A 14,782-nucleotide genomic window follows, 5' to 3' on the forward strand; every position below is an offset into this window, starting at 1 on the left:
GACTAACCGATACCCCTTGGTAAGACTGATTGTCGGAATTTTGGCTTCTGACTACCCGTTACGACTGCCAAAGATGTTCTGGCAGTCGTGGCCCTCTAATTTCGAATCGCAAAAGAACTCTTCATAATAAGATGGTCACAAATCCCAGTACTTTAGTATCCCAACGTCTACCTACTCATACGTGTAGGTATAAAATATATCTTAATGTGTACATCGCACTAGGCAGCCAGGCTGCGACAGCCAGAATATTTGAGCAGCCAGCATCAGCATTACAGCACACACTTGCGCACATCGATGCAATATCACCTTCATAATTAAATAATTTCAGATTCTAGTGTTGGATATGTACCGAAATTAGAAGCAAAAATCTCGAAGTATGTGTTTAAACTGGAAAATTTTGATAATAATACTTATGTGCGAACGAGAATCTCTTTAAAAGAATATATTGAAAAAATTGTTATGATAAGCGATATACGTAAGTACCTGTAATTATGCTGAAATATTTTTGTCGTATAGACTGCTATAGACTATTGGGTGGAACTTTCAAAACTCAGAACGTAGGGTGCGTTCTGAGTATTCATTGTCGCATTGCGCGTACACAAATAAATATTTGAGGAACAATTAGGTATAATTCCATAAAATAGTATTATCTTATACATAAGTAATTACATATGTTTATGGACATGTAACACTTAAATGACGTGACCAGAGGGCTGGTTTACTCTTGGCAATGCAGCCAGTCTTCTGGGCACAGCGATGCGGAGGAGTACTTCGACGCCTCACACTCAACAAGTTATCTTATATACACCGTGACTTTTTAGTCGTCTTACAACGGCAGCTCACTTCATGTATCCAATGAGTAGTAAACGATCATATTAAAAAATATATATATTTATGAGATTTGAATAATTTAAAAATAAAAATTAATTCATTATTTTGATGCATGCCGTAGATTATAAGAACACCCTGTTGTGAGGGCTGCCCGCATCTTGTATCAATGGAGCGCGGCGCGTTGGGAAGGTAAACCTTTTTTTTTTCAGTATTTTTCTTTGCACCTATTATCTTAATTAAGTAAGGCTATAAAATTAATAATCGTGTCTAGTGGTATTTTATGATTGAGTGGACCACCTTTGTAAGACGACTAAAAAGTCACGGTGTATGTTTTTATTCCTATTTACGTTTGTAAAATTTTAGTGTTAGGAGGAAATTTTAAATTTGCAAATATAGTTCGTTTCTTTTGTGTAAATAAAGGCGAAATATATTAAAATTATTTATTTTTTAGCTGAAGATAGAGATATTGGTCAACTAATGTTCACCGACACGACAGACGTCATGTTTGATTGCGGACAACATTCAAATGACTCAAAATGTAAGTTAAAAATATGTAAAGATCAACCTTTCGTACACTTACTGCCCCTCGGGGTTTCACCCGCGATAATTTCTTGTCGCCCATAATAGCTTATATTTCATTCTGATATTTGGGCTTTAACTATATTTAGGTGTTTATAACATGACATTGCCCTTCATTTTGCAGATGTTTACGTTGGTCTCATTAACACAACAGCAAACAAGTTAACGACAATGAATACGACGACAATTATGAATAGATATAGTGAAACGTATGACGGTAGTATATTATGCTGCCTATTCTATAAGATAACTGAAGATTCCAATAAGAAGACTATAGAGAGATTCATAAGCAATAAGACTTTGCTACGGTATTATGCAAATGGTAAGTAAAAATATTATTATTTGGCTAATCCTTTCCCAACATAAAATATACTAAAGGTAGCCTTCCGGAGCAGTCGTCTGTCGCGCGGCCGATAAACAACGACTCGCGGCTGACGCGCGACTAATGCATCGTGACTTCATGAGTGGAAATGTGAAGCATCGTTTGGTGGTCTACGCTCACTGGAGCCTCGGAAACTGCTCCATACATTCTTAGGGTCCGTTCAGACAGACCGGCTCGGAGAGCATCGGCGCGGGGGCGCGCATTTTTCTTTTTTTTAGACCGACCGGCCGCGCGAGCATTAAAGAGCATTCAATCGAAGCCAAACGTCATGATTCACAATAGCAAATTCATCGTTTGGGTAAAAACGATGAATTTGCTATTGTAAATCATTGGAGGCAGGCGTCTTTTGCGTGCCGTTGGTCGTCGAAGGCACACGACAAACGCATGTATCGGAAGGGTACTTTTACTGTAAAAGATTGTTTATACTTTTAAAACTCCGAATATGTCCAAATATAAATCCAAACTGAGCTGTACCTAGAGGTAACGTATTACGAGGTTTTGCTATCAACCTGAAAAGACTGCTTCAAGGATAACTTAACTATCCTCATTCCATTCCCAAGTTTCACATCAAACTTACCGTTTCAGACAAAATAGACAGCCTTTTCATCGTGATAATAATAGCCACAGCTGCAACATTGCTTTTTGCCGTAGTTGCTATTATTTTAATAAGGAAACGGTGCTTGAATAATAATAGTTTATTGTAGTGTATGCAGGTACATGTGCATCATTGTATAGGTTATGTCATTATTATGACGCCTCGTGCGCATACGTCACTCGGTTATAAATACCGGATCGAGCGGTGGGGAGTCAGTCGTTGTCAGACTGTCGACCTGTGTGGTGGTGCGTTGGCGAGTCGATTAACATAATAAAATGAGCGTACAATACATTGGCGACGAGGATAAAACCGTGAGTGTTTGGACCAACAGTTACCTATTATCTAATTTTTATAATTTTGAACTACCTATTAGTTCTGTGATCCAGAAAAATATTTGATATACAAGGTTATACTAAATAATTTGTCCTATTCATGCCTATACCAAATTAATGTATGCTAAATAAGCTTTGACAACAAGTAACCTCTGACCGATGTTAATATTCAATCATATTAAAAAGAGCAAAAGGAAAGAAGGAAGGGAAGAGAGTAGAATGACAAAGTATACATAACTTTTATGTTCATGTATGTATCACCCGAATTGCAAACAAATTCTAACCTTTTTACGTAATTCTTTGTTTAAGTTTACCTTGTTACAATTCTAATGGAAGTAGCAATATTTATTGCAGGTGTTAATATTTATCAAATGAGTAATTTATAATACAAAATCATTACTTGGTGATCAGTTTACTCATTCTTAAACCTGCATCAAAGTTTATTCAATAATAGGCATTTATTGGAAGCAATATAAAGTTGCTGGTTGTTGAATTGTCGTCAAGACGACTTTAGCAGTGGTGGGATTTCCTAGAGGATATAATACAATAACCTATTTGCCTTATAATCAATTGTGTTTAATAATTGTTGTGCTTGCATGCCAACAAGGCGGAATGTACACGGATCTTATTATGTTGTTTACAATCCTATTTTGTAAGTGCCTGCATTCTAAGCAAATAAAGACCTATTCTATTCCAAAAATCTGCTGGTCATTAAATTGACAGCTTGACGGTTAGCAGTAGTGTATATCTACTGGTCATTAGATTGACAGCTTGGCAGTTGGCAGTAGCGTGTATCTACTGGTCATTAGATTGACAGCTTGGCAGTTGGCAGTAGTGTGTATCTACTGGTCATTAAATTGACAGCCTGATTGTTGGCAGTAGTCTATATCTACTGGTCATTGAATTGACAGCTTGATGGTTGGCAGTAGTGTGTATCTACTGGTCATTAAATTGACAGCCAGATTGTTGGCAGTAGTCTATATCTACTGGGCATTGAATTGACAGCTTGATGGTTGGCAGTAGTGTATATCTACTGGTCATTAAATTGACAGCTTGGCAGTTGGCAGTAGTCTATATCTACTGGTCATTAAATTGACAGCTTGACAGTTGGCAGTAGTCTATATCTACTGGTCATTAAATTGACAGCTTGACAGTTAACGGTAGTGAACGTCTACTGGTCATTCAATTGACTGTACACGCACAAATTATCTGGCGATAGTTGTCAACTACTGCAACAACTAAATAGTAAATCTTGATAATTTTTATATTTTCTGTGCCCGGTGATTTGGATCATAAAAAGCTTCCAAACTTAACTTCTCAGAGTCTAGTCAACAACTTATACCTGCTATATTGTTCTGGTACTTAACTAACTTAATTCAAGTGCTTGCAATATAGAGGATATTACAAGAACAAACTGGTGGGTTATATACTCAACGGTTCTACAAATGACAAACATGTGCTAGGTATCTAGTTAAACAAACAGCACATTGAGGGACCGTAGTAGGTTGGCCATGTATGTTGAAGAACTCGCCCAGCTATACTGGTATGTATTCACCTATGCACAACATCCAAGTCCATCAACACCTCTAGTGGGTTGCCTACCCATAATAGTGTTAATTATAACAGTTGCTCAGTCACCCTAGGTATAATTTCAATACTTTTACTTTATTTTGCTGTATTAAAGAGGTTGTTATACAACAGAGATATTCCAGAAGATACAGAACAGTAGAACAGCATACAAGCAGCAATACTAGCTGGAAAATGTGGATCAAAATTTTGGTATTCAATAGATAGAATCTTTGGTAAACATGCTAGCTCACAATTGTAATTTCAGTACTTTAGGTTGATATAAAACTCTTAGATCAAAAGAATATGGAACTAAGCATTGGAGCAATCTGTGATTTATTTGACAATGCTACTTTATCTACCCAACTGCCTCGTTGGTCTAGCTGTCGCAAGCGCGGCTGCTGAGCACGAGGTCTCGGGTTCGATTCCCGGGTCGGGCCTGGAAGTTGGTGATTGATACACCCGTGCATCGGAAAGCACGTAAATGTCGGTCCTGCGCCTGATCTCTTTCCGGTCGTGTCGGATTGCCGTCCCATCGGGTTATGAGAGTGAAGGAACAGTGAGTGCACCTGTGTCTGCGCAAATGCTTGTGCACTATAATATGTCCTGCGCAGTTGGCTATAATCCCCTTACGTGAGTACAGCCGCCGTAGCCGATAATCGGCTAGGAGGACATCATCATCATTTACCCAACTGGGCCTTCTCATCTGTGACAAAAAATCTTTTAAGGATGATACCTGGAAGGAGTTCCAATGTAGATACTTACTCTGGGAACTGTCTAATGATGATTAGCTCATGGATGATTGTTGCAATCAAGTTCTCAAAAGTTGATGATTGCGTGTGCTTTTAAAACCTTCAAGACTCAGGCTTGAATGAATTTTAATTGGTATCTTAGCCTCTTTTTAGGGTTCCGTAGCCAAAATGGCAAAAACGGAACCCTTATAGTTTCGTCATGTCCGTCTGTCCGTCTGTCCGTCTGTCACAGCCGATTTACTCGGAAACTATAAGTACTACAGTGATGAAATTTGATGGGAATATGTTTTGTATGAACCGCTACAAAAATATGACACTAAATAGTAAAAAAAAAGAATTGGGGGTGGGGCCCCCCGTACATGTAACTGAGGGATGAAATTTTTTTTTTCGATGTACATACCCGTGTGGGGTATCAATGGAAAGGTCTTTTAAAATGATATAAAGTTTTCTAAAAAACATTTTTCTTAAAGTGAACGGTTTTTGAGATATCAGCTCTCAAAGTCGTAAAAAGTATGTCCCCCCCCCTCTATTTTTATAACTACGGGGTATAAAATTCTAAAAAAAATAGAGGTGATGCATGCTAATTAACTCTTTCAACGATTTTTGGTTTGATCAAAGTATCTCTTATAGTTTTTGAGATAGGTTGATTTAACTGTAATTTACGGAACCCTTCGTGCACGAGTCCGACTCGCACTTGGCCGGTTTTTTATTGATTTACATTGGTGTTTACAAATAGTTTAACAAAGTGGCCCTCATTATAATATTGTTATTTGCAAATTATGTTTTACAGTATTGCAGTACCAATAAGCAGTATAAGTACATTGAGAGTTGTGGAAGAATATGCTTCCATAGGAGCGAATAACGTAACCATATATGAACATATATGAAATAGAATCCATTTATTGATCTCAAGTTAATAAATCATCACATTAATATATTCTTGAAGTGCACACCTACTTGTAATATAAAGTTGTGTAATTTCCTCAACCCATCCCATAAGATAAGATCCATATGGGTGGTGGGATGGATATCTATTAACAAAATAATGTCTTGTGTCCATAGCGTTAGGGTTAATAATAATTGATCTTAGAACACCAATCTTAGGTTACCGTAAGACAATTGGACTCGCATGAGAGGTAAAGAACTTTATCACTATTTACATTTATCGACATTTATTACTCTTTTGTGCTAATTAAACTACACAGTTGCGTCGACATTTGGTTAATAATAACTAAAATATTATTAAGTTCCTAAGTCCTACTGCAAAATATAATCTGAGTAAGTGTTCCTTAAAGTATAGGAAGTAAAATTGCCCTTAGTCACCAAATCGTTTAAAAATTTACTGGGGTGCTGTCCCTATAAAAGATAATAATATTTTTATATTCTGGTTGTCTAACTAAAACAACGTAGATAAAGTCAGCTGCAATAAAGGGTAAGCGCTTTTGAACGAAACTATAAACATACTTATGCAGCCAACTATACTTACATAAAAAAAAAATATATATTACGTTACCTATACGCGGTCATGAAATTGGAAAAGCGTAAAATATTAAAAATGGAAGCAGCACAAAGCTGATCATCAAATTGATGAGGTCAAGTATGACATGAGAGCAGCATAGCTGCTCATGAAATTGAGATATAGAATTAGAATCCCACATTTATCTATGTGTAGACAAATGTTTTAGAAAGTTTAGCGGTTGTTTTGCAAAAGGAAAATTGCATCGACTAGAAAACTGTTTGTGAGCTGCTGTCACCTTGTTGAAAGGAAGAAGAGCATGAGTTGAGGGTCAGGGACTCTTCTATTTTATGGTGATGCAGAATGTCACAGCTTCAAAATATATAGTGCAAAGTTAGTGACACCTGTTAAAGTGCGTTCGTTACATAATATGGTTCTAATTAGTTAAAATCTGATTCGTAATGTTACTTTACACCTTCGTTATAATCAATATGTAACCATGACACTAAAAAGCTTACCATCAAAGCATAATAATTCTTTGACTACTTTAATTTTTGAAAACCACATTAATAAAAGCAAACAAACATTACAGAACGCAATGTCCGGTGATAATAGTGTTCTTGGATGCCTAACCGAAATATAAGTATTCCTATCGCACTATTATATCATCATCATCATCATCATCATCTCAGGCATAGGACGTCCACTGCTGAACATAGGCCTCCCCCTTTGATCTCCACAGATACCTTATAAAGACGACCTTATAAAGGTCACCGGAAGACGCTGGATGCAGGTCGCTTCCAAGTATTATATGCAGTAAGGTATTCATATGTTGGGTGTTGAATGCTAAGAAGCTTACAGTTTCTTGACTAGATATTGGACATACATTGATGTAGGGTATTTAAAGCCTATATCAGAATTTCAGCGAGTGTACTAGCAGAAACGTGCAAAGTACTAGCGCTGATCAATAGGGTTGAAGACCAGATTGTTTGTTACATTGCTGAGATAATGATAGGCTTTGATATTCCACTCTCAAATTAAAAACTACATATTACCAAAATTAGTTGAGTTAGCATTCTCTTGCTTACAAGGCACTCAAAGTACTTAACTCGTACATAGAACTACAATTTAAACCATTAAATTGGTGACAAAATATGTGGTCGCCATTAAATTGGAGACAAAGTATGTGGTCACCATTAAATGGGTGACAAAGTATGGAGTCACCATTAAATTGGAGACAAAGTATGTGGTCACCATTAAATGGGTGACAAAGTATAGAGTCACCATTAAATTGGAGACAAAGTATGTGGTCGCCATTAAATGGGTGACAAAGTATATGGTCATCATCAAATTGGAAACAGTCCATCTAGGTCACCATTCAATTGGGACGATCTTATGTGATTACTTTCCTCGTACGGCTCGTACGGTTTTGAATGAGTGAAAAGCATTGATGAGGTACCCTAATGCCGATCTTTTACCTTGGAACAATGCATTCTGTATCAGTTTTAAGTGAAGTCGAACCAAGCAAGATGAGTGCTCATTATCTGAAGGCACAGCAATATTTCAGACTTGCTTGATTTCACATGGACTGATTGGCGGGATGTCTGCCAAATGGACGGATCATCTCTAGTGTAGATATAATACAGGGCCGGAACAGCGGCTACAAAACCTGAAGTTAAACTTGCCGGCCTGATATCACTGCTACGAATTTGTCTTGTTGAGCCTGAAGCAGATGCTGGTATGTTACCGTCTGCAAAGGGACGGATTTTTATTTATGTTTATTTCACAAGGGAAGGGATGTAGTGTCCTGCAGTATCACCGATATCTGTCGTCTCCTTAAATGGAAAGGGAAATGAAATGGAAACGGAACAAAGTAAATCAGTTTGATGGCAGTGTGATCGGTGGACTGATCTGATAGCGTGGTTTTGTTGTGCTGCAGGTGTTTGATAGATCTTTAAGAAATTACCAAAATATTTATGAGTTTGATTGTTGGACTTTTTGAAACAAGGTTAAAATCAAAACAACAAGGGAGAGATGTAGTGTATGCAGGTACATGTGCATCATTGTATAGGTTATGTCATTATTATGACGCCTCGTGCGCATACGTCACTCGGTTATAAATACCGGATCGAGCGGTGGGGAGTCAGTCGTTGTCAGACTGTCGACCTGTGTGGTGGTGCGTTGGCGAGTCGATTAACATAATAAAATGAGCGTACAATACATTTATCAAGAAGGCCAAAGCTAGCGTTGCCAAAGAAAGAGGTATGTTATTTTGTATCACTACTCGACCTATTTTGCGGTGACACTCGTCCGATACGGGTACCTACCTCCCGACACAACCGTGACTAGTGAGGACCTGCGCCAGGCAGAATGTAAGGACCATGACTCCTCACAAGCCACTCCTCAATTTTCAATTTTACCTAAGGGCGTATTCAGATGACACGCGCCGATCACGCACAGCACCCGTGCACGCGTTCTGCCCGCCTTAAATCCGCACACGCGCTGCATCCGCCTCGCACACGCGTCGCGCCCTCATAAACTACTAGTGACTGGACTACTTCATTCACTAGACATAGTGGCTTCCAGGTATCACAACGCGTAGACATGGGAAGCGGTAGCCTCCTTCTGTGAAGACATCATGTCCCAGAAGGAAGCTGCGGAGCGCATGCGGGAGAACGATCCTCTCGCGGTGCCGCTCCGTAGACGAAGAAGGGGCAGAAGACGGCGAATACAACCTCCGTCCCCATCCGCCTTGGGGGGTGATCAGCGGGCGACAGGCGCGGGGGCGCCACCGCCTGCATCACAAGGATCAACCCCTGCGCTCCGGCCATTATAAGGATCCATCCCCACTAGGGGGAGGAATGAGGGGCCTGCCGTAAGGCGGGCAATCGCCGGTGGGGGACTGGATGCCATAGATTCCCAGACCCACTCCACTCAGGCGAGGTCGGAGTGCCGCTGGGCCTTTTTAGTGGGTATACCGGGAACGTTTTTACCGGGGAGTCCCACATACCCCTCTCCCGTCCCCCGACGGGAGAGGGGTATGTGGGATGATGCGTAATAGCATTTTTAGCACAGCGACAACAACAAAAAAAAAAAAAAAAAAAAAAAAAAAAAAGTCGTGTGAACGCGCCCTAAAAGTTTTGTTTACATATCATATCAATTGTACTGTTGAATTAAAATAGGTAAAGAAAAAAGAAATTATCAATGACACCTGAGATCCTTCATCAGCCAGCTGTAACTCTTTGGAAAAATTTACTAGAATAGGCATGATGACAAATTTTTAAATTCCTTTGTATGATGTAGGTATACGTCTATTTTATATGAAAAATTATTAATTTTAAGAAAATGCGAAGTTTTTTTATCAAATAATTGCATTTTCCTCTGTCCACTTTGAATCCGGCGCGAAAACGCTTGTCAGTGTCATGTCGTCACTTGTGACGTCACGACTGAAATTACAAGACGCAAGTAAACAACGCTCGTGCAATAATTAAGTTTTTTGTGTTATTAAATATGAATTCGAAAGTGCATAGGTGTTGTGGGGTCCCCCAGTGTAAGAACACATCTCAAAACAACTCCTGATAAGTTATTTGTGTACATTCCTCACAATAAAAAAATACGAAACAAGTGGCTTAAACTTGCAAGGCGAGATTCAAAAGCAATATTGCCCAGGGTACAACTTTATTTTTGTGAAGATCACTTTGATGTAAGTTATTACATAGTTCTCTAGATTCTAGCATAGTTTATAATGTAAATAACTATTTCGAGGTTAGGTTTCATCTCTCATTGCTGTTATATTACGCATTTTATTCATATCATGTATTTATATGTATGTGTTTATTTAAGGAATTATAACTAAAATTGTTTTTAATTAAACTAATATTCTAACATAGAAGTTTTTTTAATTAAACTAATACACTTACATGGGAGTTTTTTTAATTAAACTAGTATACTTACATGGAAGTTTTAACATTTCTAAATTCAGCTGAACAAAAATCTTTATTTGATGCCAAAAACTCTCCCAGCATTATGATATCCATTCTAGGCAAATTAGCGCTGTTTGCCTTGATAAATCCGGGCTCCATAACTCGTGTTATAAACAATTAATTAATTAAAAACAAAGATCGCAGTGGAAGTTCACAATAACGAAATGTGACGTTCGCGCGCTTTCGCGCGAGTTGTTTTCAGAGATGACGTCACGAGCTCTGATTGGTGTTCAAGATATCATGGCGGATTGCCTTATTTCGTAATTTTATTTTATAAAAATACATATTAATCACATTATTAATAAAGAAAACAATGCGCGTTTTATATTCCAAGCTTCAAGTTTAATTTAATAAATATATTATTTTAATGATTTTTCATTACTGTCATCATGCCTATTCAATTTATAAAAACTGGGATGTTAAAAGTTTCACAAGTCTAGGGTTGCTCCGAAACAGAATCCATCTAACAATTCACATTATGAGCCGTTTAAATAGTTTTCATTTCGTTACTGTTCCAAAATATATATTTTTTTGGTAAAATGAGTATTTTTTCAGCGGAAGAATCCATTTTATTTAAATATGCTGTTCCGGAAAGAATGTGAGCAAGAAATAAGGGCAGCAGAAAGCCAGAAAGAAGAACTTCATTACGAAGAAATTTTGTAATTCTTTAGATATCAGATACTTACCTATTATTATTCAGAATAATTATTATTAAAAAAAGTATATTTATTATTATTAAGAATACCCTATCTTAAGCACGCATAACTTTTACAGTGAGTTTGTTTTGTTTGTTGCCAGTTTTTAATACAAGTACCTACTCTTTGTTTTCTCTATTTGCAGTAGGAAACTGAAGACTTATTGTTCTTGTTGAACTTAGGTTAGGCTGAATACTTGTATACGTGTATTTTAAACTTTAAACAACTGTTGTTTTATTTCGTTTACCTAACTTTTATAACATAACTAACCGTAATCAATTATTTTACAGTTAAATCCTCCAAAATTTGTGTTTATTTATCTAACCTAAACCCACACCCGAAACACCAACCATACCCGAATACTGCAAACTTTGAGTCCGTTTGTTCGAGCTTATAAATCAGTATGGAAATGAATGGTAGTATGCACAGAACGACGATCAGGTATTCGGCCGGTGTCATACTGACAAAAAAATTTTGAGATTCACGATTTTTTTTAAAAAAAAGGGCAACCATCGGGCCCGCTGTCAGCAGTGCAGTTGATCTACAGTGTTTGGGTAATCTAAATACCATGTATCTATTTATTTTATCCAAAAAAAAACTGAAACAAAATCGTCTAACATTCACCCTTTCTCATAAACCCATAATAAACCAATAGCATGCAAAAAGTCTGGAAGTCTGGAAGTGCCATCAATCGCGTGGAACGGCGACCGCTCGTAATGATCCGACATTCAGACTCCAACAACAAAACTGTTGGAATATACGCACGATGTACGTATAATACCTCCTTTACAAATATCCAAGATTATATAAAGCATACCTACTTCAATCATTCGTCAAACATTCAATCATTCAATGTTCACTTTAATCGTACGTTCTTACATTCGAAATATAACAGTCGTTCAGCATACATGTGTTTTCTTTGTCTCACCTGCACCCATATCCAACAGGTTATGGGCCCAGGCCGTTTTCTGTAGTTAAAAGTAATACAACAAAATTTTAAATTCAGTGAAAGAGTGTAAATTAAAATTGCACTAACAATGAATAAAATATCACATCTTATGACGGTGTTATTTCTGCGTTGCTAGGTGATGAGCAACTCAATATGGTTTCTGTGAAGACTACGCCTACTCGAACATGAATTGTATAATAATAATGAGACCCACACTCAAAATAAAAATAATTAGTGATCTCGCTGTGGCGGCATATTGGGCTGACAAAGTGTAGTCTCACTATAAGACATGTCATCGACACGAAAGAAGAAGAATAAAAATAATTATCAACCCGGAAATTCAATGCATAAGTATAATAAAAAAAAAAATGTATTGTGATCATTGCGGACGTCGGAATAATTTCAAAAAGGACTGCCGTTACTTAAAGGAACTGCAGCAAAATAATCAATGGGTATACTTGAAAAGTCTGCCAATAACATTGAATACTGCAACAATGACCAGGACGGTTTCGTTTTTATGATTTCATAATATAAATCTGCTAATTATGTAGAAAATAATACTGTTTATTTTCTTTTAGATTCTGGTGTGACAGATCATGATGACATATATTGACAAATAAAAAAAAAAAAAAAAAATTGAAAAATTTACAATGTAAAAAGGTTTTAACCTCGTACGTCGAATTATCCACACCATTGAAGATCGGTGTTGCTAGGAAAGGAGTTTCAATCCTGGAGTTTGGTAAAGGGTAAATCGAGGTAATGAACAACAAATTTTAAATTCAAGGATCAATTGATGACGTTTTATATTCACCGGAGGTACGTTAGAATATGCCAAAAGACTGGTACCTATGTCGGTAATTTTTTTAACATTTATGGTAAAAATAATAAATGTTTTATGACAGGTGAGAACATCAATCAATAATGTTTTTAGTATTATATACTTTTAAACAGTAATAATTCTCGGAGTAATTTTAAATTTAGTTGAAGAGAATCACCAAGACTGTGTAAAAGAGTATACATTACTGATTACGGCATAGTACACTAGGTTACTTAAATAAACAGAAAAATCAAATGTTCAAATATGGAGTTGATGAAAATAATGTTTTTATTTGATAATTCTGATGAATTATGTGAACGTTGCAAACTTGGTAAAAACCATGTACTTACTGTAGATGATAAGAACTATTTTGCTACGTTTATAGACAATTTTATACATTACAGTGCAATATCACACTGTTATATATTTGATGTACCTACGCTAAGTCAGAAGTGCTGACATGTTTTCAAGATTTTGTTGCTAAAAGTGAAAATTTATTTAACCATAAAGTAAACTAATTTATATTGCGATAGTGGGCGAGAATATCTTTCTAATGAATTTAAAGATTATTATTGTGTTTGTAAGGAATAACTTATTTACTGTTTAACAGTATCGAATAGCCACAACAAAATGGTGTCGAGGAGCGGAGGAGAGTTAACCGAAATGGCTCGACCATTGGTTACAAGTGCGAAATTATATAAAATATTCTGGGATGAAGCTATATTAATATACATATTTAACAAATAGACTACCCACAAAAGCGCTCGCCAATAATAAAACACCATACGAAACATGACACAATCAATACCGAAAATACGAAACCGAAAATAAGTCATTCAAGACATTTAAAATAATGATGATGATTCGGTTCAACATGTTCATGATAAAACTAAAGCCTCGAAATTTGACGAAAAGTCATTTAAAGCCATATTAGTTGGTTACGACCAAAATGGTTACAAACTATTTACCTAATACAGAAAATAACCAATTCCCTATTGCGAGGGATGTTGATTTGATGAAAGAAAGTGCTTGCGGCACTAATAACCGCGTAGACAAGCACTGCCACAATCATCTGTCCAAGATGCTATGTGGCCAATGATGATGATGATTTGATGAGTTGTATTTCTATAATACCTGTTCAAATTCCCGCCTAAATTAACAAGCACGATAACGACGATAAATCGGCAAAGTTAATAGGCAACAAACACAAACATAATCATTCCCCTGATAATAGCTCAGAAGCTGGACCTTCATCTAGCAAACTGAGACGTAATACAAATAATTCTCAAAGTACCCCAATAGATTATAAAAGGATTGATGACCCATTTTTGCTTATCGCTCACAACTGTTCAATCACTACCATGCACCTATTGTGACATTTTTAGTGGGGATGATTCTAGTATACATATGTTGAAAACCACAAAAAGTGAAATAGAGTCTAATCATAGAAATAATACTTGGACTCTCATAGCAAGACCTAAAAATTTTAACATAAAAAGCTCAAATTGGGTATGTACAATTAAAAATAACGAGTTGGGTAAACCTACATGGTATAAAGCCCGATTAGTAGCTCGTGGTGTCACTCAACAATGCTTACAAGATTATAACGAAACGTTGACTCCAGTAGCTCAAATATAATCTTTCCAATTTATTTTAACTCTTGCAAATCAGTTTGATTTACATGCCCATCTTATGGATGTAAAAACCGCCGTTTAGAAAGGCATTCTCAAGGAAGATATCTATATGGAAGTGCCTTATGTACGCAATGCGCATGCAATGCTTAGTACATGACCAAATATTTGTGCTGCTATAGGTATTATAAGTCAGTATCAAAGTAAAATTAAT

At 36.7% G+C, this 14,782-nt stretch overlaps 1 pseudogene; it reads left to right on the forward strand.

Moving 5' to 3' along the window:
* The first annotated feature begins 1,308 nt into the window (after nt 1–1,308).
* On the forward strand, nt 1,309–11,394 carry LOC124630643 (annotated as a pseudogene).
* The last annotated feature ends 3,388 nt before the right edge of the window (nt 11,395–14,782 follow it).

This window comes from Helicoverpa zea, chromosome 5 (genome assembly GCF_022581195.2).
Source record: "Helicoverpa zea isolate HzStark_Cry1AcR chromosome 5, ilHelZeax1.1, whole genome shotgun sequence".
Classification (NCBI taxonomy): domain Eukaryota; kingdom Metazoa; phylum Arthropoda; class Insecta; order Lepidoptera; family Noctuidae; genus Helicoverpa; species Helicoverpa zea.